Genomic DNA, 25,314 nt, shown 5'->3' with positions numbered 1-25,314 from the left:
GATCAATGGTCACCTATGGGCGAAAGGGAGCTGAGGATGGAGGGATGATATTGATGGTCATGGAGCCCGGTCAATAAATTGATCACTTTAGTCCCTTCTATCTTTAAGACATGCTATTTTTGTTGATTAAGGGTTTCTTGCATTTCACTGCAGATGGTTTTCAAATATTAGTCTTATTAAACTTGCAAAACAGGTTCAACAACAGCCCAGAAATCTCTACAAGTCACAAAAACTACAAAGTGAGAACCTCGTTAGAATAATAATGCATGCCCCTGCTGCATCTATAGCGCGCTAAGTGACTTAAAGGATAAGTCTGGTAATCTTCTATATTTTTTTTTATATTCAACAAATACAATACGATGACCAGCAGGGCGTTTCAATAATAATTTGTAATGCCCTAGTGATAAAGTGAGATCATCAGTGTCTTCATAATCAATGATAACTATTTATTATATCGCAGTTTTCTGAACAAAGTTAGAGTGGTTTAAAACACATTAACAAACTTTATTTTGTTTTTGTTTCTATCAACTGATGTTGGTTCTCGCAAACCATGCAATGCTTGCTGGGTACAGTACTGGAACATCACTAAACATGGTGGAAGAGAACGAGGACTTGTTAAATCAGTATAAACACCACAAAACCAAAAATGCGTTGGTCCGCCTCTCAATACTGTCTTACTTCCCTACCCTGTCTGTAGCACTCAGCCCATTGGCCACTGGTTCCTACTGAAGATGTCAATTTTTATAGTTAAATATATAGTTAATTATTTTATTTTTTTTAAGTTCAGTAATTTCCTAAAACAGCTGGTCACTGTAGTTTTTATCAAACGTTAATCAAAAAGGAGTAAATAGCGTGTTTGTTAGGAACTACTTTCAGCTGTGGATTAATACACATTTGTAGTTCTAGTATTTAGAGCGGCAGGACGGTTTATGTGGAATTGAGTCAGAATAAACTACAGTGTGTGTTCATGGTAATGAAGGAACACGTCAGCCAGTGCAACAGTGCAGCTCGCTGATGGGTTTTTAATAGTTTCTGGACAACAGTGGAGGAAGAAGATCCATCAGGCTGTGATACACACACAACACTTGTTACATTCATTGTTAGTTTTGTAATTTTTAATAGGATTTGTTGACTGTAAGAAATAAGGAATATTGCTAGCCTTATCCTTCAAATAGCACTGAACACATGGGTCATCACACTGCCCAAGTCTAAGAGGTCATAATATTCTATGACAGGTATGGACGTCCTTTTAAAGTAAATATGTCCAGTAGGATATTGTTGAATGTCTCACTTGGTGGATTTCCGTAGCATTTTGTTCTGTGAGTGCAGTAATAAGAGACACTGGCTAGTTTGACACTGGACCAGCCACATGATGAAATGACACTGTGCTGCATGGTGATCACGGTCATCATAAATCACAACATTGCATCATTGTGCAGTACAACCACAATAACCAGGGCCACCACCAGTGGAAACAGACGTCCTGACATCTCTAATTTGGACAACCTTCACTTCTTAATAGCAACAGTTGTCAGAGAAAGTTATGTTTGCAACCTTTCTTGGGAGGCTTTATCACAAGAGACAGTGGGGGAAAAATCTATATCTCAAGATGCAACATTACAGACTTTCTAGAGGCAGAATGCAGTCCACCGTGCCTCCTATAACCCCTCATAGTGCGTAATGTCTTTGGCTCCTGAGGCTATTTAACTTGAACTTAATGTATAATTAGCCCCAGGAAAACCCAAGCTTTTCCTGTTTTGCAGTTCCCTCTTGGTATCAAGGACAATGAAGTAATAGCTTTTTAGGAGGAGCTGAGTGCGCAAGAGAGAGCTGAGAAAGCGTTTCTGCCTTGCAGGACAGAGAGGCCTGATGAGGGCAGTGGGCGAGTGAAAAGCATCCATCATCCATGTAAACATGTTATACTACAAAGCAGCACAATCTCTTAAGACACAGCAAAATCTAATCTCAAAGTGCAGACCCCCACTGCTATATTAGCAAGATAACTTGTCCCATGATATTCAGGAAATTCTGCAAGTGCAGCTATTCAAATGTACACTGTAGGCTGAAGAATAATGTTCTACACAGAAGGCAGCCTAAAAAAAGGTTTAGAGACTCTGCCGCTGAAGGGGACTTAACCGAGCAGTGGCAATGTCATTTTTTACACTCTTCTTCAAATAAACTGCTGTCAACAACATAAAATAATGGCTGTCCAAAAACAAGATTTCACCATGTGAATCACCAATCAATGTCATGCTCTACCTGAAAAATCGGAGCACTTCAGGGTAAATGGGCTTCCTCCTCTCAGGTTTTGTGTTACTCTGCTCTTTCTCTGATTCTTAAAAGGTGCTATTGATAACATTGATAACATCCAGCCACTAGATGATGCACTCCCCCTCCCCTCTTCCATTCCAGTGGTTGCCAGTTCGTTACACAACCTGTATATTTCATGGTCGAGTGGAGTGAGACTCAGTCATATCAAGTGATGAGTGATAGAGTCATGAATTAATTCTGCAACATATACTGTAGCTATACATTAGCTATAGATTTAGGTTACTTTGTGCGGTGGTGTTTCATGTAGCGTTATCTATAGTAATCTGAGGATATGACAAGCTAGCTTTAGGTAACCCTTATTTCCCCATCATTTAATAATTATAGGGGCCCTATATTGCAATTACCATGCACAACACTTACTGTAAAAGGACATTTAAATAATCCTTACACTGTAAGACATTAGTTAAATATTTACATTTTAATCCAATCAAAGAGTAACTTACAGTACATTGTAGGGATGCTATTAAAACCCACAGCGCTAGATAGACAGCTACAGTAAAAGTTGACATTAGCTAGTGTTAGCATAGTGTTGACCTAACATTAGTCGAAATCTCATAGTGGATTATAAAAAACAGCTGAGTGCCACACAGCAACAATGGCTACAGGGAGAAAGAACGACTGTATGATCATGTCGGTATTTTCAGATTTTTATATTAACGTGAGTACCGTAGCTGTTGAGCTCAACGCAGCTGGCTACATGGCTAGCTAGCCACAAGTACCTCAGCAAAGTGTCTCATAATAGGGCTAACGTTAGACTGCTATATGAGATGACACCCTCAACAACAGTCACGTTTTGGGTCTAAACACTATAATGAGCAGATTTACAGTAGTTCTGAACTATAATTTACCTTCGACATGACACATTGGTAATAAAAGCTCTGTGGATGTATTTTGGGTTTTTTTAAATATTCGTCTACATAAAAATGTTATCAATATAACCTTCAATTCTTGTTGCCCTCTTCAATCAATTATTATGCAACATGTAACCACTTTGTCTCCCACTGTCCTTAAAGCCATTGATGTACTGTGTGATGATTCATGTGGGAGAAGGATGAAGTGTGCCATTATTTAATCCAATAACATTCAAAGACATGAGAAGCGGACGTTTAGATGTGCAGATATTTTAAGGTTGTTTTCAAGGAGCCCATACAAGCTCAATAGAACTAAAAATGTTTTGTGATTGTTGTGATTGAAGTTGACCCAGTGGTGACCAAGGCTGTCCTCAACCAAAACTAATTGTTAGTTGATTAATCTTGATTAGTTATAGGATTTCTTCATCAATTAGTTGATTAAACTACTGTAATCTCCAGTAAAAATGTTCTTCTGCAGATGGATGCAGTCATGCAAAAAATCAAAGAATTATAAAAGACCAAAGTGCTGCATTATTCATTATCTTCAAGTAATGACTAATAGCCCATTCCCAACTAAAAAAAAAGAGAAAAGACTAAAAGAGTCTGCAGCCATGCTAGCTGCTCTGTTTGGCTGTACTTACAGCAGGTCCGGCGGGGCTCTAAGCGAAATAAAGCTAACATTAGCAATGGCAATGCTTACAATAATCATTTTAACATGCTGATGTTTGCAGGTATTAGGTGCAGGTAGGTTTACTGTGTTCACCATCTTAGTTTAGCATGTAAGGATGCATGTCATCACAATGTCATTATTTTTGTGGGTAATAAAGGTGCATTGTGTATAAATTGAGACTATTCTCCACCTGTCATTGTCAATTCATACTCCAAAAAAAGAGGGGGCAGCATATCACATATCAGGTCATAACTGCTGCTAACAGCCGTTAGCTAGTTAGCTCAGTTAGCTGTGCAGCTAACTTAGCGATCCTGGCACAGGAGCTTTGGACTACAGGGAGGAAGAGGTTTTCAGGCCCGGCCCGGGGCAGTTGTGAATGCTGGCGGAGATCGGAATGAGCACCAGAACCGGAGCCGGCCAAGCGGGCAACGGTACCGAGCAGCCTTCCAGTGAACACGGCCGGACCGGGACCGACAGAGGCCAATTTGAAGACAGGGAATACAGTACCAAGGTGATTGTATACGGTTGTAATTTTCTGTTTAATAAGGAAAATTGGAGTACAAATATTTCTTTCCTTGACATTTTGTGAGTTTATTTTGTTTATTCATTAGACTAAAAGAGCTAAGAGAGCTTGTGTAACGTAGCGAACTCGCCACTCGGATACATCTCCCAGCTGGGAGGCCTGAGCTATACTATCGGACTATCGCCTCTGGCAGTACTAAGTGGTATTACGAGACAGGACGGGCTGGGGCTAGCTGGTTAGCATGCTAACTTCAGTAGATATCTCTGCAACACAATACATAGACGTCTTCACGTTCTATTGATATTCATTTTATTCATTTATTAATATTATTTAATGTTTTAAACTCTTAAATCTCTTAAATTCTTACACAGTGCACCTTTAAACCAAAGTATTGGACAACTAGAAATTTGTCCTGGATGTAAAGTTAAAGGATCACAAAAGTTATTACAACTTCAACTTCATCTTGTGGGGAACATGAATATCTGAACCAAATTTCATGGCAATGTATCCAGTTGTTGAGATATTTCATTCTGAACCAAAAATGTAAACCAACTGGTGGCACCAGATGAAAAGTCAGTTGTATTCATCCTCTGGAGACCATGAATGTCTGTGAAAGATGTCATGGTGATAGCCGTCCTGTCTGGAACAAAGTGGTCAACCAACCAACTGAACAACCAACATTTCCATCGCTAGAGCCCCAGGGCAAGCATGGCTAAAACTTTTGAGGCACCTGTAAAAGACATCAACCATGACAGCATAATATGAAAATCCATCCATAGCTTATGAACACATTCTGACACATACATATCCTTTGATTTCAGCTACTGTATAGGTGGTACTAAATACTTAAAGAGTACCTTAACAACAGGGTAAAAAGTAGTGTTTTGCTGCCCTCTCTGGTTGAAAGTTTCACCACTGACTACATCCAGCATTACAGATGGGTGAAATGTGCTTTGTCGCATTCACAATGTTTGGTTTAGGTTCACAATCTTTTGTTTTTGTTAAAAAAAAAATGTTTGAGTAACTATCCTTCCACTGCAGCTCAACAGGGAAACACTGCCCACTGTCTGTGGAAACACAAAAAGGGAATTTTATACTTAAAAAAAGACTAACTCAGAGTACTGAAGCCTCATGATTTTGTCCCCCATCATGCTACACTGAAAGAGCATCAGGAAGAGATCTCCTAATGTTAATGATTACAGCAAGCAAAACCTATTTCAATGTACATATGGGCACCTGACTATTTGTTTTAAGACAGACTAGCAAAATTGAGAAGCTATCCTTTAAGTTACTCTTTAAGTGCCCATAACTTAATAGTTATGAGTCTGACTCTCTTGAAATTTTGCAAAATTTAATCTCATATGAAGCCTTAATATTTCTGCACAGGATTTAGGTATGCAGATACATTTTAACAATATAAAAACATTTCCTGAGGATTGTGCAGTCTTGGTAGAAGTACTGACTATGCTGTCTGCTTCGTAGTTTTAAACTGAGTTAAAGTATGCTACGGTTGTGAGGTGTGAGGTGAGTGGCAGGTGTAATGAGGCTGCTGTTTTAGCACTGACTGAATGATGATATTCATAGATCCTTTATTTGCACCTTGATTTCTGCCTATAAGGCCAATTAACCCACTTTAGGTCTCCATCCCTAATGTAATGGGAAACAAACAAAGGCCCAACAGTGTTTAAACAACCTGTGACAAGCGCTGTACGTTTGTGATGGTTACTATGGGAAGCCGGTGTCATGGTGACGGCCGCTCCGTCCGCTGCCTCCAGTTCCTCCTCCTCCTCGCCTGCTCTCTCCAGCTTACCTATATATTAGGTTGTGAGTTTTGTGCTTTTACCAACCATCTGCTGACATTTTGGACCCTGTCATGCCTCACCTCTGCACTTGTCGCCCCATGGAGTTTCACATTCGTCACCTGATCTAATCACCTAGCTCAGTTGTTTGTTAGAACATTTTAGTTGTATTGTTCTTGTGCTCAAGCATTTGTTCCCGCCTGCATGCCTGTAACTGTTTTGAACGTCCCTTTGATTATCAGCCTGCCCACATAACTCTTACAGACTTATTTGCCCCTTTTGTCTGCTTTTCACCAACTGTAATAATAAAAAAATAAATGTCCTGAGTGTCAAACTGGGTGTACCTTTGTATTACAAACCAAAACTTCAGCGTGTGTCCATCACAGTCCATTCTTCAGCAAACGCTCTGGATTCTTAAAAAGGGTTTTTTTTTTTTTGTCTTTAAATTTCACCAAATCAAGCAAATGATCAAATTTGACTTGCACATCCTGTGCTCACACAATGTGTCGTGATTACCACCACTACCTCTGGAACCACACAGTGCTGAAGAAACCTAAAATTAAAAACTGCCACACCTTTGAGTCATTTGTCGGACTTATTTTATATCCTACTGTCAAACATTTGGGGTCAGGTGGTGGACTAATGAGGAATCAGCAAAGTGTTGCCAGTAAAAATTACCCAAAAAGTCTAAAAATCTATCCACATTTTTCATAAATAGTGCATACTGTAGAATAGATTCCCTTATTTTTTAAATCAGTCTTATCCATTGAGTTTCTGTACAGGAAGCATATAAGCATATTTAACCTAAAAACTGAATTCCTGCCAACAGACAGCTCTGCTAATTCTAGTTTATACCACAAATCTATCCACTATGATTAGAAAAATAATCCCTTCAGTAATTGACCTGCTTTCCCAGATGACATATTGAGCGTGCACCGTACGATGCATTACTAAAAATCTCCAATCTTTCCAAGTATCTCGCAGTGTTAATATACAAACTAGTACACATCCTGCAAATGATAGAAGGATCAATGTACAATTCTGCATAATGAGTACAAGCTGTATAATGACTGCTGGTTACTTTCCTTTGAACGTATGCCTGAATGAGGTTGCGGACTGCAGAGCATAAATAGTTGATGTGGCCTGAGTCTCACACATACACACTAAGGGGTTTCTGAATCATGGGTGCCCCAGTTTCTGCTTTTCTATTATGGAGCCTCTCTCAGGACCAAAGACACTGAAGTGTACTCAACGAGGTGTGGGCGGGCAAACCCACAATGACAAATCTGAACAGTGACTGACAACATGGTCGACAGGGTTTCTGTACACTGCCTTTTTATATCACAAAATGCTGTCATGACATGCAAAGTGATGAAATCTCAGGACGCAAGACAGCCAACAACTATTCACACCACAAGACCTGCTTACTTTGTTAGGCTACTGTATTTAAATCCGAACACACACCCCAGACTTGAAAAGGCATTTATGTCTAAAAGTACAGTCACAGAGAAGGAGGTGAAGGCGATGAGCTTTTATCAAGGTCTGCAAGAACAAACAACTGATGCAAACTCTCGACATCCCAGCAGGAACTTTTCTCCCGAGAGTGCTGCGATGTCAGCTGCGTAATTCATGAGTGAAGCCTGTCAGGCAACCGAGCCGCTGTGAGGTATTTCTGAAGCCCGGGCACAACTCACACAACTCACTCTCTGTAATTTGTCAGGCAGGCTGGCCCCCACTACTCCCACCTTTACATTGATTAGAAGCCTAAGTATGATGCTGATTAAGCACTAGGCTTTAAAGGTTCAATCAGGAATGTATCGGACCATATAGATTTTGTCAAGACTTAGTATGTTCTGGAACTATTTGACTTTGAAAATACCACTTTTGAAACTTTCTAGACCTATTGTAACCTAACCATAAGTAGGCCTACAGGTCAGATTTAGCACAGTTTTCGTCAAATATTACCAGGTAAACATACAACTGATGCAAGTAAATCATCACAAAAAGACACCTAAATTACAATATGATTAGAGTTGCATCAGTAATGTTTAAATATCACATGAATGCTAGGGCTGTACGATTAATCACTTTAAGAACTTGAAGTCCTCCCCCCGGCTGAACAAACACATAACGTTGTGTGCGTTAAACCATGTGAAAAACTGTGCACAGGTAGAGAATAAATCGAACGAGTTAGAGACAGGGGAGTAAAATACAGTGAAAGAAAAAGCCTTGTAGAAACAACAAAAAAGTTAGTCAGTTAGAATAGAGTAAGCCCAGTGATGGTGAGGAAAAAACAAATATATTTGTCCATCCCCAGCTCTGACGAAAATGTGCTTGTTGTGTAAAAGGTTTTGCAGTCTGCTAGTTAAAGTTTTTTGGATTCAAAGACAATGACGACAGGGAAAAGCACACACATTACATTGCAAGCAAAGGTTACACAGCAACTTTGTACAAACACCTGAAACAGTGCCAAAAAATATATAAATAGAAAATACAATGAAGCTATCAATGCCAAGAAAATCCTTGTCAATTGGCCACACAAATATCGGTAATGGGAGCCTGATACAGTTCGTTGCCAAAACCAACAAGCTCTCATAAGCACAAAAAGACTACAGAGGTTATGACTCATCACCTAGCAAGATAAATGGCTCCGATCAGCACTGTGAAAAACGCTAGACGAACGCTACTCAATGCCCTTCCTGACGGTTCTTCGTGCGCCACCTGCTCTAATGTTATACGCCAGTGTTAAGTGTCGAGCAGCAGTCGGGAAACAAATCTGAAATATGCATCACTTTTGAGGCCATAGCAGATTTATTGTTCAGCCAAACTATGGAACTGTGCATGAGCCTGACAGTCGGTTTTTATCAGCAATGACTTCATCAAGAAAGGACTGAGCCAGTAGACTGTTTTCCCCCCCGAGGATCACACAGGACTGAAAGATGGTCTCACCTGTTGGAGTTTGGAGGAGGAATAACTATTGTGTGCTTAACAATGGATCGTCAAAGTCGCCCCCCCTTAATAACTGACTATGTAGGCCTCGGTGTTACATCTGCGTATAGGTGAGCTGTAAAAGTTTAATTATACACACAGGAAAACAATTGTTTTCCCTTTTAAAAAGGTGTACCTCATCAATGGCAGACAAGAGACTTAGTTGATTATTCTTAAATTAAGCCTTCCATACAAATGGATATTAAAAAAACAAACAAACAGTAACAATCATATTGTTTGGTCTGCGTGCATGAATACATGGAATTCAATTCATTTATTCATAATTTAAAATATGGCGTTTTTAAGAATCTTGAGAGAAAACAATGATTCTCAAATTGCGATGTTAATTTTTATGACAATCATGCAGCCCTAATGAAGGCTTCAAAAATTACAAATGCTCGAACGCAGTAGATTTCCTCTATTTGCACTCCGGCACGATATCATCCGAAATATCACAACTGACAGACACAAGTGGATGTTTTCAGTCCAATTTTACACATGGGTAACAAGAAATAATTTACAAGCTCACAAATGTGTCTAAATTCATTCAGCTGCATTCAGTTGCATTATCCAATACTGTTAGTTCCAGCTTCAAACGCCTAAACAATAAATTTGACAATGAAAAAACAAAGCTTGTTTACACTGGCATGGTGCAATTACACATTGGGATTTACAATGAGGAATAACAGACTCTTATTTCCTGTTTCAGGTTTCAAAAGGCCAAAATGTTTTGAGTGTTAAGGCCTTGGGCCGCCGGGTCTGAGTAGCAGTGAAGACAAAAACAATGACGGTCTCTGTCCTACAAGTTCTGTACACATTTAATACTTTTCTGTGACAGCTTCAATCTGTCTGGCACAGAGCACACAAGGGCTCGAAATAATTAGCTACAAATTCTTTTGTGACAGCTTTTCAGACCATGATATGACAAATACAGACATCACCTAGGATTAACAGGCTGCTGATTCTTCTGTTATTGGTGTAGGCTCTCTTGTTTTATAGATGTCAGCTTTCCTTGATTGTAGGTTTATGTTTTTTTCCTCTTTAGATGCAGGTTTTAAAGTGTTGTTAGTTTATCTTTTCCTCAATTTTGTGTGTAGGTTTTTCTATTTTATGGGTGCAAGTATGGGCCTGGTTTAGCTTCTCTAATTTTACTTCATACACATTACTGTTTCCTGTTTGGAGAATCCTTATTTGTCACAACACATATCGCCTTTGCTGATCCACTGTAAAATAAACTGTACAACTCGTCTCAATTCTTTCAGGAGGATTTATCTTTTCTCCCTGCCCAGCAGGAATCTCTGGTCTAAACGGCTTGTATTATTTGGGAGTGATTGATGTAGACTGGTGGTTTTTAGCTTGATACACACACACACACACACACACACACACACACACATCAGGGTGTACATAAGAAGCACAGTGGTCGCAGTCAGCACAGATTTAAATAGCTGAGGAAAAGGGAGAATGCAATGATGATACCATCAAAACAGTTTCCCCGCGTGTCTCTGAGATTATGTTTTCATCCCCGTAAAATGTACAGTCCATATTTTCCCAGTGCAAAACCAATGCACAAGACAGCTGTTTAAGACATATTTCACTATGAAAATATTGTATTTGGATCTGTCACTAACAATATTTTTTGAAAAAAACTTCGGCATCTTCCAGACTTTCGAAAATTATGATGATTTTCCCCACTGTGGTGGTATAATGAAAGGTAAAACTTTATAACTCAAATGTAGTACCTCAGCTGGAGGGAAGATATTTTTTGCTCTGTGTTCTGCTGTTTCAAAAAAATGCACTCATAGTCCTGGTGGCAGCAGGATTATCGGGAGTCAACATTTCTAACTGTGAAAGACCATAGCTGCCACCAGCAACATGTTGAAGGTTGATGTCTTATCTTTTTGGCCTAATCAGCGCTTCAAATGTTTGAAATCACTCTGTCCTCAATAGTTTGAAAGCGTTTCAAAATTAATCGGAGCACAACAAGTCTTTTTCCAGCTTTGTGAATGTGAACACACTGGGTTTAAGAGGCTGTTTATTAGATAATTGATCTAAAATGATTATTATCTTTTGGCTTATCCTAAGCCGAACAGAGCAGAGCTTCTGCAGTTAGTGGTGGATTTAGTATTTTGCTCAACACCTCTCAACAGCACTAACGCAGTGCTGTTCAAACATGCCTCTTATTGTAGCTACTTCACCCCATGTACTATGGCACATTTAAATCATCACTGGTGCAGCCTACTGTTTTCAAAAGTCGCATAGTAAATTGAATAGAAATCACCTGTGATCACAAGTGCAAAAAAAACCTGTGTCAACTGCTGGTTAGTCAATTTCCTGGTAGAAAGAACATCAAGAGACAAATAAACATTCAAAACAAACTTGCTTCACTTTATTGAAAAGTATCAATCAGAGGAAGGGTATATAGAAGTTTCCCAGGCACAATATGTCCCTCTGAGTACAGAAAGGTTTACCATAAAAATGTTAAGAATACGTCAAAGCCGTAAATCCGCCTCGAGCAGGCCATCCTCAAAACTCGAACTGAGTGTCTCTGTGAGAGAGGGAACCAGTAAGTTAGGGAGGCGCCTAAAGAAACCTATGGCAGCTCTGAAGGAGCATCGGGGCTCCACGGTTCAGATGGGAGACTACAGTTGCTGCCTGGGTGATTCACCAGTCACAGCTTTATGGAAAAGTGGTAAAGAGAAAGCCACAGTTCAAAAACTCAAATTATACATGGGCTAGTGCTTGCCAGAAGGTATGTTGGAGACCCTGAAACAAAGTGGAAGAAGGTTCTATAAATGAGCTTTTTGGCCATCACATTAAACGCCATGTTTGCCGCTCATCAGCTGAAACACGCCTTCCCCGAGGAAAACCTGCTGTAGTCCCCAAGAGAGCTGCCAATGTGGGAGAAGATTTATTTTCCTGCAAGAAAATGACCCTCAATGTAAAGCCAAATCCTCACAGAAATGACTTTAAAACAACACGTTAATGGCAGTCAAAGTAGCCTGTTTCCAGACCTCTAAATCATCACAGACATCTCAGATTTTTTCACCGATTCAAATAGGTCAGGTGTTACGCTTAGTGATGGCTGTTTCCACCTGTTGAGGAAACAGTCGACCGGTGGGTTTGTCAGAGGTTTTCCGCTGTAAACAGCTGCCTGCTACGGCTGTAAACAACACTGATGAGAGCTGTGAGAGTGAACTAAAACAGAAGCACTGCGGTCCATAAAACCAAAACAATGAGCTGAAAGAGGCTAAAACGCTCTGTAGAGCTGAGGGGAACTGCAGTGTGGGGTGATCATTTTCTGTGGGCTTGTCACTACCCATTTAACATTACACACAGCAATTTGAACCATTGTTAATAAAAAATATTGATTAGCGCAGCTTTAAGTCATGAAAGCACTGCCTGTTTAACACCTAAATGAAAATATATGTAACTTCCAAACTACTGAAGTTATAACTCCTAGCAGCTCTGTCTGCACACTCGCCCAGAGCTGTGCTATAAAGTTCAGTCCTTGCTCTGAAGGCAGTCCGCTCCCCTGAGCCTATTGACAGACAGTAAGAGGAGTTAAGCCAGGAGGCTACGGGTTAGTGGTGATATCCCCCTGGGAGAGCTGGCACACATAAGAAGACATATCAGCACTATTTGTAAAAAGTCACACACAGCCCCGCAGAGGACGGTCCACTTGTCATTGAGATAAACTGGCTAATAATTGATCGTCACAGAAATGAAGGGAGGGCACTGGGGTTAAAGTAAACCCTTAAGTTATTTTGTGTGTGTGTGTCCTGTGATGGAAAGACAAGAGTTAGCTTTAGCTCAGCTAGATTGTAGGATTTCTTTAATGGGAAATGCACTTGCTGCATAATAATGCCCATATCTCAAAATGTACTCTGAGGGTAGCTGCAGGCTTTTCAATTCTATCTCAATTTCAAACTGGCTGAATGCATCTCCTGCCGAGACACGTGGTTTTCAGATGGTCTGAAATTATCTAAAACAATGTGACACTGGAGGGCTTGTCTTAGATTTTTGGTAATATTGATAAAAAACATCCATTTGGCCGTCATTTGTTTTAAACGAGAACTTCAGCTTCATGTTTCAGTGTCTACCACCCTAACGTAGTGAGAATTAAGAGCTATAATGTGCCTTTTCATTCTCGTGTTTGCTTACAGGCTGAGACTGCTGAACCCATTGTCAAACTAAAGAAGTGCCCAGCTATCTTATAAATTTAAAATAATTCAAAAAAGGTACACGTATTAAAAAGGTCAAAACCATTGAATTTCCCACACAACAGCTGAATAGAGAATGAACAAACAATGTTCATTCTGATTAAAGAATGTCAGCAATCGGTGAATCTATTAAATTAATTTTATCGTCTTTATTTCCTGGTTTAAATGCTCAGCTCTCAACAGTCAATTCATTTGGCCACAGAAGAGGAAAACATCTGAATAACTTTGGATTCATGATTGACAGATTATCAATCAGCTCCTTGGTGTCGTATTGAAAGACTTTCACAGGAGAAATCTGTATATTTTGCAGGATTTGTTCACCATGAAAATTCCAATTTATTCACGCTTGAAGTTTGAAACAGTGAGGAAGAAAAGGGATCTTTATATTCAGCAGCCATTTCAGCCTTTTCAATACTAAACAAACTAGACTGGTATACAAAATTTAGTGCAGGACATGACAGCTCGATTTTTGGACTTTTCTGGAGCTCAGTAGCAGGTCAGGTTTGAGCGAAGCTGTCGGCGAGGCTCTGGGAACGGCAACATCGGCCCATTGGTGGGTTTGGTCCAGAGAGAAATATCTTGATAAATATTGGATGAAATTTTGTACAGACATGAATGGTCACCAGAGGATGACGCCTACTGACTTTATTGATCTCCTGACTTCTCATCAAGAGCAGACACCCATGGTTCCCAGATGACGAACCCTAACGACTTTGGCGATGCCCTGACTTTTCATCTAGCGTCGTTGTCAGGTCAAAATCTTTGCTTGTCCAGTGCTTTCGCTTACGACCAAATACCTGCTAAACTAACGACATCCCACCAGCCTCAGCTGTACTTTGTGTTTAGTGCTAATTAGCAAATGTTAGCATGCTAACATTCTACAGGTGGCATGCTGACGTTAGCATTTAGCTCAACTGTTAACTGCTTAACAGTGAATCAGCGGTGATATAGTATTTGTTACACATATTGCTGAAGCTGAAGCATTGAGCAGAAAAGCTCATTTTGCAAAATTAAAATCATTCCTCCGCCCTTCTACCTCAAATACACACAGAGACAAAGGGAAATTCAGACCTCGCTTTGTAACAGAAAGCAGATCTCCTTTCTCAGACGTATTAATACTCTGTCAGCACTAAGCACAAACTAACTTTTCCACGCAATGGTTGATGTGTTGCCATAGCAACCTACACCCCCCCCCACAACCTGTGTCCTTCTTGATTTCATATGCATTTAACAGAAACACCCCTGCAATCTAGACTTGCATGAGAGAAGTCAGAATAATAAAATAAACTAATTTTTCAATAGTTATATTTTGTGTAACTTAAGATGCTTTATACAGAAAATGTATATAGATTTGGTAAAAATGTGATTCCAGCTCAAGTTTTACATTAAACACATCATCTGAAGATGCTGGATGACACACATGTTGCCATGACCGCATTTGTTGAGGAGTAACACAAATTCAAGATACCTTACATTTATGGATGTGTTAAAATTTACTTTCAAACCCTTTAATGCCGACAGGGCTTTATCACCCATCTCTTTATTTATCACATGCATATCCAAATACACCAGTATTCAAAACCTCTGAGGATTGTCAGTCATAATTAGTATGTTGTTGCAGCCCTGCTGCTAACATTAAAACAAAAGAAAGCAAATTTATCTCCAAAGTTCCTTCAGATATTCGCTTTAGAATTCACATCAGAGCACATGAAGGTGTTTCTAATGCGCAGCAGCACACGGCAATCAGCACTTTCCTTCATTAGCAGCATTAGCAGACTGAAGGTCATCTGTAGTGTCGTAGCTCATATGAAAATGCTTCAGTAGATTCTCAGCTGAAATAAGGTGCAGAAACAGCAGCTTTAGGTTTAGGAAAGAAACTCACGACCGGTTAACGATTCTGTTGAGAGATCATTCATGAAAACTGCATCGAGCCTTAAATTACGGACTAAGGAGTTGCTTATGTTTTCTGGCCCCCACCAAATGCTGCACCAGACTGCCAGTTCCCTAGGCAACTGCCCCGTGGCCCCGAAAGTCCCAGGTTATCTAAGCGGCAATTACTCTGTGGTCGTTTGTTCATTGTTTTTTGGGCCATTTTTACACCTTTTTATTAGATAGTTTAAAAGCAGAGAGATGACAGGAAACGAGGAGAGGGAGACAAACGGGGAAGGACACGCAACAACGGTCCACGGCCAGATGCAAAACGAGGACGTTGCAGTCTACGGTATACGCCTTAACTCTCGGCCATCGGGATGCCCCCACTTTGTTGGAATTTGATTAATTACAAATTTGTCTGGTATTATGCACCACTGAAGCACAATTAAAAACTGTAAAATGCTTAGGGGCCCTAAGGTGGCTCCTGCATTTTTACCTAGTCTTGAGGCCACTGTGTCAAAATCTATCTTTAATGTAACACAAATTTGTGTTTAATCAAATTATCACAACTAACTGACGTACAGAAACCAGAGGAAGGGAAGTATTCCAGTGCAGAAATACAGATTGGTGTCTGGGACTAAAAATGGATTTTAACAAACAGGACATTTTCCTCCTGGAGAATGAGACACTGGTACCTGGGTAGCGTCAGGTTTTGATTGAGGTTATATTGATTTGTCAAAACCTTCATAAGCAAAGCACAACACCAGTGCATCCTGTTGTGTTTGGTTAGCAGCTGTCATAGTAACTAGCCAGTAACTAACCCCACAGAGACTCTACAGACTGTTGATTGTCAGAAAAGAAGGAGGATCGCTTTGCAATGAGCAAGTCTTGCTGTGCTCTGCTGGACTTAGTATAATCCATTATAATGCGCCCAGCTTCTTCTATGAGGGAAGCTGTCAAAGCTGGTTAGCTTGAAGTTGACAACTTCATCTGAAGGCCCAATCCGAGGAGAAAAAGTAACCAAACGCTAAGATGGAGAGGCCCTTCAGCCAGCGGGCACTTCTCTAATCGGACTTGTGTTTTCTTTCAGAGCACACTGACAAGTGCTCTTTTTCGGGTACAGTCAAAATAAAAGCAACAGCAGAATTAAATTCTTCCCTCTCTCAGTCCCAGTGGCTGTGCAGTGTCGCAGGGTGATCTCTGCTATAATTTAGTTCCACTCGTGTCCCAGAGCAGGCAAGGTCATTACTTATTACGAGGAACATAATGATTCGGATTGTCCGTCTCCAGGCTCTCATGTTTAACGAAAGCAGGGGGAAATGCCACAAAAAGCTCACACAAATTCCCAGCTGGCGTCATTTCAGGCTTTTTGGTTCCTAATGATTACTACGGTACTGTTCATATACGCAACTTGATTTGTGGTACAGGGATCCAGTCAAGCCCACTGTTAGGAGGTTGTCTGAAACAACTATGAATTGTAAAATAAAACAGTATTTACAGTTGCAGTTTGTAATGGCAAGAACAAACGGACTGCATGATTGTATAACATACACATGACTCATATAGATAGATAGATAGATAGATAGATAGATAGATAGATAGATAGATAGATAGATAGATAGATAGATAGATAGATAGATAGATAGATAGATAGATAGATAGATAGATAGATAGATAGATAGATAGATAGATAGATAGATAGATAGATAGATAGATAACTAATGCTCCTTTCCCTCTGGACTCATTCAGAGCAGATTATTACTGATGCATGTTTTGCTGCTGTGAGTCCGTCTGCAGACGCTTGAAGTAAACCTACAGAAAGACAAGTGGTTGCCTTGAGTGTTTGGAAATGCATTAGTAGCCAACATTTTAATTTTGTTTTTTATTTGATTGTTTTTAGGATAGTACACCCATTGACATAAGCCTAGGCAATTAAATACCATCAAAACACTGGACCATTATGGACTGTGTTTTGTGAACAAGAGGAAGTTATTACATGCGGCTGCCTGTATATAAAACCTCCTTCGGGCTGCAGTGGAGTTAGAAGCCATGTCGCGCTGCAATCCACATCATGCCAAGGGAACTCCTACAGACTAACAGAACCGCTAACAATGCAAACAGAAGGGAAACTGAGCTAAGTTGGTGACTGTGGAGAAAACACGGTTTTCGACTATGTAGAAAAACCTCTTGTTGATTCGTTAAAGAGAAATGTATTTTTTAAATTCAACAAATAGGCTATGTTTGGTATATTTGTGCAATGCCCATTGGGGGGACATTTGTTATCTTGCTCACAAGCACATCAATGGACACATCTGTTTTATTTGTTAAATAGTTCTTTTTATTTTTATGTTTTTGGCGTTCCCAGGTTTGCATCAGTCTATTTTCCCATCTATTGTGAAGCACATTGTGTTGCGTTGTTTTGTATAAAATGAGCTATTTAAAATGAAGCTTCGTTACTTTTATCTGACAAAAATCAAGGCTCAGAAAATCAACACCAAAAGCACGCACAGTCGGTCTTTTCAAACACAGTGGTGCTCACTGTTAAGCATCTAAAAAAGGAATTTGGTCAGAACTGAGAGAAAAATGGGACAAAAACAGCGTCCAGGATTAAAATGTGTTATTTTTTACAACTCACCTCCCCACTGACAGCTGAATTTGACCGTTTTTAAATGAGCCTTAAAGCTGTACTTTGTGACACTATATTCCACAGCGAAGACCAGCATCTCTGAGCACTGCATATGTAAAGTCATTTCACCGTGTTTTGTATGCAATGAAAATGTCATTCAACTGACACGGTAACATGAATTATTTATTGAAATAATGAAACTTAAGACGGCAATGACGCTCTCAACCGGGCAGCCGAGAACTGACGGACCTTTAACTTGTCTCATCAGAGGAGAGACGTTATGGACAGAGGCTTGTTTTAGTTTCACCGCAAAACATCACACAGATTAATATACGGATGCAGCAGTTAAAAATAACATTATGGATTTCAGCCTCAGGTCCAGAAACATCCACTCAAGACTCGATTCAACCCGGTCAACACCAGATCAATCCAACAATCTTTACATGAAAATATAACTCACCCCTTCTCCAAACTTCCAAACACTGTTACCAACTATTAAAACTAAGCATTGTGGATGTTAAAGGGTTTGTTCACCCAATTACAAAAAAACATCTACTCACTTATCTCTATGGTATACATTAGCCTCACAAATAGTTTTGGTTTTAATGATCTCCTCCCCAACAGAACGTAGAGAAACAGAATTTAGTTTGAGGCTCTCGCAGCGTTAAAAACATGAACATCCAACAGTTTTCACTGGGACTACTTTCGAAGAAACAGTCCCTAGATTCAGTTTGAGGTAGTCTAATATGTTTTGGTGTCATTTAGGTGAACCAATCTTCTGCAACTATAACTGTGGCCTATTTCCCACCTCAAATGTATTCAGAAAATTTATTTTGGTGGATTACTTTGAAACTACACTGTTTTCTAGGACGTGTTTGAAGATCAGCATCAAACACAACAAGTCCTCCAAACTAAACAGCTCGACGTCGTTTGTCAATGCCTTCCAAAAGCATTACACATGACCGTTACAAAAATGATTCATATGAATGTTTTCTGATGTGCCACCTCTACAGCTACGGTTTGGTTAGATTTAGGCAAAAAAAAACAAAAAAAAAACTACTTGGTTAAGGTTAGGGGGAAATGGTGGCCATGGTTAAAAGAAAACAGGCTTGTTGTAAATTGGATGCAAAGCTTTGTTGACGCATCCATTCACCCCGACCTTCTCCCCAACCGCTCGCTGTCTTCATAGGGTGTTTCAGGCATTCGAACATTCAGCTACAGCTAAAACCATTAGTCGACTAGTTGATCAACCGACAATTAATCTTTTGATTATCGATAAATAGTTTAAGACATTTTCCAAGCTAAACATTTCCTTCTCACATCTTAATTGTGAGGATTTGCCGCTTTTCTTTGTCTCATGCGATCGAAACCTAAACATCTCTGGGTTTGAGACTTCATCTTGGCCTTTAGGAAATAGTGATTGGCATTTAAACAATTTTCTGACCTTTTCTCGCCCAAACAATTAATCAATTTATTGGGAAAGCGATTGGTTGATTAATTGATAATGAAAATAATTATTATTTGCAGCCTTACGTTCAACCGTTGCTGTCGTTTTCTGAGGTCAGTTGCAGCAAACACCGGTGACAGCCCAACAGTGTATTTGTGGCTCATGATGATGATGTCTGAAGTGAAAACTGTCTAGAGCTGCGACGATTACTGTCAATTATTTTCTCGATTAATCGTTTGGTCTATGAAACGTCAGGAAATAGTAAAGAAAAATAAAAATGGCCGTCACAATTTCCCAGAGCCCGAGTTAATGTCTTCAGATATCTTGTTTTGGCAAAACAACAGTTTGAAAGAACGATAACAATTTTTACTATTTTAGAAGACGAAGAAACCCAGCAAATGTTCACTTTGAAGAAGCTGGAACCAGTGACTTTTTAGCATTTTGCTTAAAAGTTGGTTTACGATCAAACGCTTATCAAACTTCAAACTAGTTTCAGATTAATTTCCTGTCAAAAGATTTATCAGTTAATTGACTAATTGGTTCAGCTCTACACTTATTTATGCATCCATCACCCCGTCAGACCGCAGCGATCAAAGCAAGAATTGCGGGATGCCTGAACAAAAGAACATGCGAATGAAAACTGTCCTCTCCGAGAAACTACAGCGCTCTCTCGCTCTGTGCGGCAATAACACGCAGAAGCCCCTGTCTGTTTTGTGCATAATGTGTTACTCCTCCATTTGCCCCGAGGAGAGCATCCATGATGTTTTGTAATGGTCAGCTCCATCACCCTCCCTCCTGTCCACTCCAAAGTACCCACCAGGCAGAACCACTTAAAAGTCTTTTATGTTGCTTTTTCTCCTTTTTTCCCCTCCTCTCCTCCACTCTGCCTTTGTTGCAGGATGAATAAGATGCAGAGAGCCGATGGGCGGCTGGCCTTAATGGTCTCTCCCTTTTACCTCCACCTTATGAGCTATTTGAATTTCATGACTGATGTTTTGCCATTGCCTCATCCTGAGAATGAGAGAACAAGGCTCAAACTTCTTGACAAAGTCTCTCCATAATTCATTACTCCCATCGCGCACACACACACAACCCCTTCTCAGCCGGTTATGCTCTGAAATACCATAAATAACGCTCTAGATGTTCATCTCCATTTTTTAATGTGATAAACAAAACGTATGCACACAGATGAGTAGTTGGGAGAGAAGAGCATGACCAAAGAAACACCTTTTTTAAAACAAGTCACCTACATCCTGAAGCTACTTGGTAGTACCCCCCCCCCCCCATCTTTTTGTGTGCGATAATGCAGCGTAAGAGATTCGGGCAAAACTTGCTATGCAAAGGCAACCAGCCACAGGCGTTGGACCTCCAGTATAACATGTCCTTCAGAAACAACAGCCAGTGTTCTCCCATTAATCAACACTGATTAAATGTATTGATCTGACAGAACATGGAGGATTCCCAGTTGAAAGGGTTCAGCAGACTGGAAACCCAGCGGCTGCCGCTGCCGCCGAGGATCATGGTCTTTCCAGACTGAAATAGACCGACCATTTCGGACTCTCACACAGTAATCCATCTGCCATCAGCTGTTAGATGAGGGCAGAGTTTAACAGTATTGTGCCAGATCTGTGTTATCTGGTAAATACACAAATGTGTCATATTACATTTTTGCATGAATTATGTGTTCATGTCTATGAGATAATAAAAAAAGAGAATTTGCAATAGTCCTGTGACAGATAAACACAAAATCCCAATATACAAATTAAGAACTTCCTTTCAAAATAAAACAAAATAAATAAAACATGAGACCCACTCTATTATTCTGACTGCTGGCATGAAGGTAAAGCGCATTACAGCTTAGTTTTGAATCTTCACAAGACATTTGCGTGTAGAATAGAATTTTTTTTTGTGCCCAGAATCATTTATCTTTGGCAAATATTGCCTGACGTGCTCCAGGCAGCAATTTTTTTTTTCTCCTCCAAAATGAGCATGAATATTAATATCATTTTGAAATGAAATAGGAATGGAAATGGAAAATCTAGTTTAATGTGTTGGTAGACTGACAAACAGTTCTTCCAACCGTCTGCACAAACATCATTGAATGTCAGGGACAAAAACAAAAAAAAACAAAACGCTTCCACATGCCTCAAAAAGGCCCAGAGGAACAGCGCACTGCTCGCTCCAATATTCCTGCTGTACTGTACCAAATCAGGTGTTTAATGGCTTTGCGGCTGCAAGGAGCAGTGGACTGTTTGGTTTGTATGCATGGGAGGGCAGCTGGCCTGGAGGAACTATACTTCAATACTCTGCCCTCGGCAGCCTCTTATTCTTTAAACAGTGATTGGAATTATGTTGACCATTAAAAGGCTAAATCACAAGTGCAGCAGTGTGGAGGAAACAATTTATATATATATATATATATATATATATATATATATATAAAAAGATGTGGCCCACAGTTTTCATATGGGCTGAGGAATAAATTCTCAGTTAATGACTCCTACTACTGCAGCCACAAATAATTAGCTAGAATACTGAAGGTTGTCCTAACCATAATTAATTCACATTTGATATTTTTTCTAAAGAATGGCTGAACATTTTGATTTTCAGTCAGCCAACAGCATCTTGTCACATCACCTGTGTTTTACTCTTTTACGGCTCATAATAAGAGCTTGTTTAGGCGAGTTCTGACATTAAGCACCTTAAACTTGACAGAGCAGAAAATCGAAGGCAGAACGTGAGTGTCAAAATATGCCTTTAAGTTGTTCAAAACCACCTTGGTTCTGTAGCTTTTATGAGCATCGATTATTAAAATCATATAATCGTTTTCAGCCAAAACAGAACTATATTTCACCTGGATGACAACAGGGAACAGCCAACCAAGCCGTGAGCTCCAGCGATCCTGAGACTCAGGTCTGCAGCCGTCCTCCGTCAGCCTCATTCACTCTGGGTTTTTGCATTTCTCACAAAGCAGTACTTGTGCATAGCGCCGCCCTCTCCTGCACACACTCCTCTTACTTGTGGTTCTGAAATGATTCTTCAGCTGAACTGTTGACCCCCCCACCACCACCACCACCACCGCCCCAGCCGCCCCCACACAGCATCATCTTAAAAAGTAAAACACATTTAATTAAAGTAAGAGCTCAGGAGTCGTCAAAAGCTGCATTACTATTATTGCGAGGGCACATTTGTGACAAATGTCTCCGTGACATATTGCACAGCACACTCTCTAACTACAGCAGCACAGTAAATGCAGCTACTCGAGGAGGAAACACAAAACAGAAATCGAATAGCACTTCTCTCTCTCTGGGTACTTTAATCTGCCCATTGGCTTTGAGGTTTACATGCTCAAGGAACGCAGATATTCTGAATATCCAATTTATTTGAACTATTACATATACTCTTCAAAAAGAAAGACCTGACCTGAAACCAACGCACACTACTTGTATGTATGAGAAATCAGCAACTTAAGTCTTGCACACCAGCTGTTGGCTTACACGTGCCTTGCTCAAGATGGCCATCTAGTGCTGACAGCGTGTTACTCCCTGTGTAAAGTCTGCCTGCTGTGATGCCTCAGGGGGGGATCAATGAAAATACTACAACAGCAATGATCATCCTGACCCATCTAATTACGATCAAAGCCTTTTGATCAGCGTAGAGTCCAGACTTCTGGCTGGAAACTATCAATACACACCAGTGGTTTTAAGTCCTCAGCACCCAGAGCAGCTCACTGTTTAGGAAGCAGCTCACTTTTTCTGCCCTACCAGCTACTTGATTAGTTAATTGCATCCATTGCCAAGGTCGGCTACATACCGATAAGATGACTGGAATAAAAAAACCAGCAGAGCTCTGGGACCTGAGGGCTGCACAATAAAGTGAAGAGATTGAGAACAAGTCAACTCGCAGTAAATAAGGATAAAGCACAAAGTGACTACGCATCAGGAAAGCATACGGTTTCATAAAAATGAGTCAGTAGACAAACTTTTCAGGCAAGCCAGCCTCATATTGATGCCTCAAAACACAGACAGTGATAATGTAAATAAACAACATTGGGCTAATTAGAGCTGACAACCTGCCAAATGAATGTATGGTCATGTAATGTTAAAACTGGAATTCCTTCTTAATCAGAAATAGCAATAATGTTTACTTTTCTTGAGTCTGAGTTGCCCATTTAGCTCAAATTTGAAGCAACTATGCAGCTGGATTTTCAAGACATGCAGCATATGTAAGGCACAAAAATATCATACAGACTACAAGGATTTCTCAGTCTGGTCTTTGCAAAGTATTCAAATAATGCACTTCAGCAGAATAGTCTACAGTAGAACTGCTAATATAACAACGCAGGAATAATACGTGGTAAAAATAATACAGGAAGAATATTCCAGTGATAATGTAGAATATAAAAAAAAAAATAGCCTTCATGGGTGCGATGATGCGACTATAAACTCACTAATATGAAATCACTCACTTCCTCTGTGTCAGGTTATTCTCGTTAGAGTTCATTCACTGTTTAACTCATCATCTGTGTGTGTGTGTGTGTGTGTGTGTGTGTGTGTGTAATTAACAAACATGACCGGGTCAACAATAACAGCTGTGGAGCTTACCTGCAGGAGGGATGCGATCAAAATAAAGTTCATTCTAGTTTGACTATATGCGAATAAATATGCTACTAGAGGAGCGGCCTGAGAGATGACACGGAACAGTTAATTCTTAAAAATTAAATTTCTAAAAAAAAACAAAAAAGATGCCGGTCTAGAAACATCAGTAAAGTCCTCAGCATCCGTGTCGGTGTAGTTGCCAACTTGAGCTGAGTCTCTCCTCTCTGCTGGTGCTCTGCTGCGGCGTCTCTCCAGAGCGCAGCCGAAGAGCAGCAGAGGCGGCGAGATGAGTAGCCCCCCACCTCCCCGCCGCGTTCGCTTGTGGAAAAACCACAGAGGCTTTGTTTTTTTTTTTTTTGACTGAGGTCAAACTATTTGAGTTTCCCTCCAGTATTGTACAAAAAAATTACTAAATAAATACAAATATAAATGTCATACATTATATTTGAAGATAAAGTTGTTTTGACCAGTAGGAGGCAGGAAAAAAACTGAAGTTGTCATGGCTAGCATGCTAGCAAAAAAGTACTTACACGTCCAGCAGAGCATAATGGCCATCCCTTTAAACCAACGTCCGAGGCTTGCTAGCGCTAGCTAGGTTAAATGTTAAACTTTCTTCACAAGTCTCTACTAAATATATGCTCTCATCCGTTTTGTAGTCACGATATAGCACGCAGTTAGCTTGTATTAGACGTTTAGCTACAAGCTGAAAGTGATTGGAAACTCTAAACATGTAGCCGCTGAGCTGTCGGTGATTATCGTGATAAACTGTCAGTGCTGATACATGTCGCGACCACCAGGGGCAGCGCTGAGCAGGCCAAGACGGCGAGCTAGGGGAAGGCGCCATCTTGGATTTACATGGCGTTGTAGTGATTTTAATGCAAATCACCCACACTACATCAGATTAAGTTGTGTTTTTTTTACTTTATGGCCACCTGACATGGACTTTTTTCCTCCCGGAAGATCGTTGAGAAGTTAAGCATCCCCGTTCTTCATTAAATTTTTTTTAGCACGCTTCCTTTTAACGAACTTTGAAAAGCACTGATTACCTGACATATTTGGGTTCACTCATAGCACTAACAGGATTGTGATACTAATGGCAATACCACGCATATACTGTACACGGGCTACGTAATACACGGAGATATGTTTTTACATGAAAGCAAAAATAATCATACATTGGTGATTTCGGGTTTGCCGTTTCCCCACTTTCTCTCTTCTTAATTTCTCTATGTCCAACAGCACTTGAACGCAACAAGAGCTTGTGCGTCATGACGTCACCGGGCTCGTCCCGTCTTGCGCACTTCCCCGAAGTTCAGCGTGAATGTTTGACAAGCGTCCCTTTCCCGCGTCGCGATAAAAACAGCTTGTTTACACGAACGACCGGCT

The 25,314-nt window shown here is 40.1% G+C and overlaps 1 protein-coding gene across 8 annotated transcripts in view; it reads right to left on the bottom strand.

Moving 5' to 3' along the window:
* Nucleotides 1–24,814, bottom strand: part of LOC122878957 (multiple epidermal growth factor-like domains protein 11) — a 139,741-nt gene extending 114,927 nt beyond the window's left edge. For 3 of the 8 annotated variants that reach the window (XM_044202524.1, XM_044202551.1, XM_044202558.1), the window contains exon 1: nucleotides 23,935–24,223. The gene's annotated coding sequence lies outside the window, so the exon portion shown is untranslated. Of the gene's footprint in view, nucleotides 1–22,184; nucleotides 22,236–23,934; nucleotides 24,228–24,458 lie in introns of those variants that run through there. The other 5 variants (XR_006378604.1, XM_044202534.1, XM_044202565.1 and 2 more) reach the window with 5 other exon arrangements.
* Between the last annotated feature and the right edge of the window lie 500 nt (nucleotides 24,815–25,314).

Source organism: Siniperca chuatsi, linkage group LG1 (genome assembly GCF_020085105.1).
Source record: "Siniperca chuatsi isolate FFG_IHB_CAS linkage group LG1, ASM2008510v1, whole genome shotgun sequence".
Taxonomy (NCBI): Eukaryota; Metazoa; Chordata; class Actinopteri; order Centrarchiformes; family Sinipercidae; genus Siniperca; species Siniperca chuatsi.
The sequence above is the reverse complement of the archived record's forward strand: the minus strand, read 5'-3'. Positions and strand labels throughout refer to the sequence as shown.